At 42.1% G+C, this 5,903-nt stretch overlaps 1 protein-coding gene across 4 annotated transcripts in view; it reads right to left on the bottom strand.

Moving 5' to 3' along the window:
* Nucleotides 1–5,903, bottom strand: part of PRKN (parkin RBR E3 ubiquitin protein ligase) — a 725,154-nt gene that overhangs the window by 148,178 nt on the left and 571,073 nt on the right. The window lies entirely within an intron of this gene.

Here is a 5,903-nt window from a genome sequence, read left to right as displayed (position 1 = left end):
CTAAGGCCTAATTGGCTAGAGATGTGAAAGATAACAGGAAGGGATTCTATACGTACACTGCAAATAAAAGAGACTAGGGACAACGTGGGCCCTCTCCAGAAGCTATTGGGAAAACTGGCTACGCTGGATTTGGAGAAGGCTGAGGTTCTGAATGACTTCTCTGCCTTGGTCTTCACGGGCAAAGGCTCTGACAAAACCACCAAAGACTTGGAAGGCAGAAGCAGGGACTGTGAGAATGAAGACCTTGGGCCCACTCCAGGAACGGATCTGGGTCGAGACCTTCTTAAAAACCTGAATGTGCACAAGTCCATGGGTCCTGATGAAATCCATCCACGGGTCCAGAAGGAGCTGGCAAATGAAGTTCCTAAGCCACTGTCCATCATATTCGAAAAATCATGACAGTCAGGTGAAGTTCCCGACGACTGGAAAAAGGGAAATATAACCCCCATTTTCAAGAAGGGGAAAATGGATGACCCGGGGAATTACAGACCAGTCAGTCTCACCTCTGTGCCTGGCAAAATCTTGGAGCAGATTCTCCTGGAAGGCATGCTAAGGCACATGAAAATCAACAAGGAGTTTGGTGAGAGCCAGCATGGCTTCACTAAGGGGAAATCCTGCCTCCAATTTGGTGGCCTTCTATGATGGGGCTATGGAACTGATGGACAGGGGTAGAGCAGTTGATGTCATCTATGTGGACTTGTGCAAAGCGTTCGACACTGTCCCACACAAAATCCTTGTCTCTAAATTGGAGAGACATCAATTTGATGGATGGACCACTAGGTGGATAAAGAACTGCCTGGATGGCCGCACACAAAGAGTTGTGGTCAATGGCTCAATGTCCGGCTGGAGACCAGTAACGAGTGGTGTCCCTCACGGATCGGTGTTGGGACCGGTCTTGTTTAACATCTTCGTCGCTGACACGGACAGTGGGATTGAGTGCGCCCTCAGCAAGATTGGCGATGACACCAAGCTGTGTGGTTTGGTTGATATGCTGGAGGGAAGGAATGCCATCCAGAGGGACCTTGACACGCTTGTGAGGTGGGCTGATGCCAACCTCATGAAGTTTAACCATGACAAGTGCAAGGTCCTACACCTGGGTCGGAGCAACCCCAGGCACAGCTACAGGTTGGGCAGAGAAAAGATTCAGAGCAGCCCTGTGGAGAAGGACTTGGTCGATGAGAAAATGAACATGAGCCGGCTTCAGTGTGCACTTGCAGCCCAGAAAGCCAACCGTATCCTGGGCTGCATTAGAAGGAGCGTGACCAGCAGGTCAAAGGAGGTGATCCTGCCCCTCTACTCTGCTCTCGTGAGACCTCACCTGGAGTATTGTGTGCAGTTCTGGTGTCCTCAACATAAAAAGGACATGGAACTGTTGGAACAAGTCCAGAGGAGGGCCACAACGATGATCAGGGGACTGGAGCACCTCCTGTATGAAGACAGGCTGAGGAAGTTGGGGCTGTTGAGCCTGGAGAAGAGAAGGCTGCGTGGAGACCTCATAGCAGCTTTCCAGTATCTGAAGGGAGCCTATAGGGATAATGGGGATGGACTCTTCATTAGGGACTGTAGTGACAGGACAAGGGGTAATGGGTTAAAACTTAAACAGGGGAAGTTTATATTGGATATAAGGAAGAAGTTCTTTACTGTTGGGGTGGTGAGGCACTGGAACGGGTTGCCCAGGGAAGTTGTGAATGCTCCATCCCTGGCGGTGTTCAAGACCAGGTTGGACAGAGCCTTGGGTGATATGATTTTGTGTAAGGTGTCCCTGCCCATGGCAGGGGGGGTGGAACTAGATGATCTTAAGGTCCTTTCCAACCCTAACAATCCTATGATTCTATGATAAGACTGCAGAATGACTTACCTAGTTTCTAAGGGGTTAAGGATATTGGAGCTATTCTGTGGTGTGAGGCATGAGGAAGAAAACAAAATGGACAAAAATCTGATAATCTGAAACTAACACATGAAAATGAACATATCAAAGCTTTTATCTGAAAGTTGAACCCAAGGAACAAAAAAGATTGAAATAGCACAGAAATAGGAAGAACAAAGAAAATGTCCATCAGCCTCCTCCTTTTCATCTTCTACAGGACAAATACTTATCAAAGAGCACTATATTTACTCTGTAATAAGTAGCCTTGTAATTTTCATTATAAAGGTCATGGAATAACAAGAAAATTACAAGGATCATTTTATTTTCTGACAGATTAAATAGCACAGGATTGAAAATTCAACACTAGACAATGACTGATGTCCAGTGGAATTTTTCCAGTCCCCAAAGCATGGTATTAAGTAATGTAAGAAAAGTGCAATTAACCCTTAACTACACAATATTTGCAAAGGCACTGTATTCTGCTGGATGTTGTATATGATATTGGCAGCTTCTTTTCATCAAAGCAAAGAGAAATGGAAACAGAAAGCACCTTTTTATACACGCCTTACAGACTTGAATTTGAAAACTGTGAAGAGTGATTTCTCTAAACTCTAGATGTGAAACCATGGAGTTTCATAAAGAGCACAAGGCTCCTTTTAACCTGACCTGTGCACCCATAATGCTGGAGCAGCCAGTGTTTATGTAAAGCCTGTATTGAACTCATGCAGAAGATTCCTGAAGATAATTTGTCTGGTGCCCTTAGTTTTCTTGTCTGTACTAGGAGAAACAAAGGCCTCAAACCTAGACAACATATGACCCACAATAAATGGAAAATGAAATCTCCATTTTTAACTTAATCTTTCATCTGCAGGTCCCTCTACAGGTTTGATTTTGTTTGGGGTTTCTTTTCATCTCCGTAGCTCTCAGGACAAACTCTTTTGCAATGGAAAATCTAAATTATATGAAGTACACTGCATCTAGCTGTGCAGAGGTGATATAGTATTTACTTTTATTTATATTACACTTGAGCTGAAAGTCTCCCCTTTGCTAACAACCCCACTGTGCTAAATAGAGGCTGAACATGTAAAACGGAACAGATGACACAGTCATTTTTAAGTCTATCAGAGGATGCCATGTGCACGGGTGATACAGAATCTATGGCAGATTCCCCAAGGGAGGGGGCTGAAGAAGAACAAGAGAATTCCATGTTCTTCCATGTTATGGATATAATGACCAATGCAAAATCGGGATTTTAATTGCCTTTCAGCATGACAAGATGTGAGTTTGGCCTAACTTAGTGATCTTACAAAAAAAAAAAAATAAAAAAAATTATACTTCCAAAGATAATTATCCAGCTACCTTTTACAAGCAGAAAACCATAAATCCTATAACTTGAATTTACAGAATATAAACCAACAATGTGCAGCAGACTTAAATCTATGTTAGAGAATGACAAGGCAATGCTGCCCTGAAAGTACCTTGGGAACTTCAACTGGCAATGGCAATTGAAAGTTATAACATCTGGCTCTGAATCCTCACATTATGACTTTGTGAGGAACGAAGAACAGTCATAGATGGGTGACAAAACATCAGTTTCATATTTTCTGACCTTTCTCTCAAAGTCTTCACAATATTTAAATATGGCTCACTTCACTTTAATGCATGTATTATACAATTGAAAAAATAGAAGATCTGGATTCCACTAAACCTTTTATGGAATATACTAATGTACATTTTACTCAAGAGACTGAAGTCTTCTCTTCACAGGCATTTCAGCCTTTTGCATAAATGTAAGTTTATGCAGGATTTAAGAGAAAAAATAAAAAAACAACACAAACAACAAAAAAAACACAACACAAACAAAATAACAAAATAAACAACCGAACAAAAAAAACCCACCTTTTTTATGTGCTCAAAAGACCAGAACAGTTGAAATTAGCGACTTCAGTATGCTAGGTACAGCCTGTTTCTTTTACCTAGCTTATTTATTTGCCTTACTGGGAAAGGAGTTATTAGAGCCCACACGTTATTGGCCCTAAAACCTGCACAAAAACGCAGAGGATGCCATTTAAGTAACAGGTCCCTTATCATTCTTCTGCTTTAACAATATAACTATTTAAACAAACAAAAAAAACAACTTTAGGGCCTGAGGTAGCTCTATTTTTACAGTAAATTTTGCTAATATATTGCTTCATTGGCAGGAGGCAATCTGTAGCTTATGCAGTCTGTAATATTCTCATATACTAGTTCTGATGAGTGAGTTCAGTGCTCAGGAACAAGCTATCTCTGCTTTGAAGGAAGTAGGGCTTAGCTGGGCTGAAGGATAGATTGGAAAACCAACATCCTATATAATCATTTGTGTGGGGTGAACAGAGAAGAGCAAATGGGGATAGTTTCACTAGGAAATTGAAGGTAGGTGTACAGGAAGAGGAGGTGGGGATTGAAGCATACAGAAAAAAATCAGAACACTGAAGACACTCAGCACCAGCAGAGCTATTTTTCATGTCAGATTTTCTTTAACCTGCAAGCTCTCAGGGCCAGACCCATTAGCATACTGACCATGATGCCTCAACCCAGGCACTGGGCTGTATTTGCAGGACAGTGGCCTACATTTTTATGACAAATGAGGTCAGGAAAAGGATGGGTTGCACTGAAGGAGCTGACAGCTGACAGCATCTCACTGATAGAGGGAGAGGTTCAGAACAAGGGGCTGTGCTGAGATACATTTGTAATCTGAGAGACCTCAGTGAGATGGTATCATTCATAGAGTATGTGGGGGATGTCCAAAGACAGAAGAGCTGAATGCACATCTCCCAGGAGAAAATGGCTCCTCTGCAGGGAAGAATATGACTGGTCACTTTGCATGTAGATTGTTATACTCCCTAGCAGTAACAGCTATGTGGAAGGAACTAGTAACAAGCAAAAAATTCAACCAAGAATTGGTGACAAGCATGAGAGTGACAGAAGCAGCCCCCTGCCAAATATGCTAGGCACAGTAGTGGATGTGTCACTTCTCAGAAGTATGAAGCCACTGAAAAATTGCTACAGCACAACACAAATGAACTCTACTCTTGTCCATATTAACCTGCGTGGACAACAGCTATACTGCAAAATGATCTTGTGAACATCAAAAGGGGCTGAAAGCTCTGATATGTGAAGAGATGGCAGTTCTAGGGCTATTCTGATTAGTCCTTTTGGACAACTGTCAAAAATCAGATAAAGACAGATATGATCTAGAGGTAAGTATAGGTAGTGTTCACAGGAAGACAATTAATCTTCTCAACCATGGAATGGTGTTCCGTGAATGCAACTTCCCAAAGTTCATCTCAGGGTAGTTAAAAAATGCGTGAAGAAAACTCACAACTTCTTGCAGTTTCCTTTGAGAACACAGGGAGAACAGGTTTTCCTCAGTAAAAAACAGAGAAAAATGTCTTTAGACCTTGACTTATAAGAAATAATAACAAACTTAAATAGCTGTATTGACAGTATGTTCAATGTTGACAAGATCCTTGCCCCTAAGAAGAATTTTGGGCTGACCTATCACTCAAGATCCTCTGTAAAATCCAGTTGACGGTGATAGCTTCAGGGTCTGTGTTCAGTGTTTTTCATTTCTCCGTATTTCACATACAGTTTCTCCAGCAGTGACATATATTAACATTTGTGCATCTCACATAGTGTCTACGCAGAGGGAATCTGAATGAAGAGAGACATTGCATGGAAGAGGTATTAAGAGGTACAGTCCTTGCCCCTTCCACCCCTAACTTTTACAGCCAAATACAGGACTATTCAGTTTATGTCATGATTTAGTGCAGCCTAAGGAATAATTTAATTTTTGCCACCTGCAGCATTTTAAAGATGTTTGGCATTGAGGGACTGCTAAATGAGCCCTATATAGACACCCTTTTCTATTCCTCCCTCTCTAGGCTCTCTAATGGCAATTCCATAGCTCTGTGCTACCACTCAGGAAGGGAAATCTCAGCTGACTACCTGATGTCACCTCAGTTTAGTAGTTTCATGAGGGCCTGGATATGCTCCG

The sequence above is a fragment of the Pezoporus occidentalis genome, unplaced genomic scaffold (assembly GCF_034315485.1).
Source record: "Pezoporus occidentalis ecotype Australia unplaced genomic scaffold, CSIRO_AGI_Poc_V1 ctg7, whole genome shotgun sequence".
In the NCBI taxonomy this organism is placed as follows: Eukaryota; Metazoa; Chordata; class Aves; order Psittaciformes; family Psittacidae; genus Pezoporus; species Pezoporus occidentalis.
This window is presented reverse-complemented; position numbering and strand designations above follow the sequence as displayed.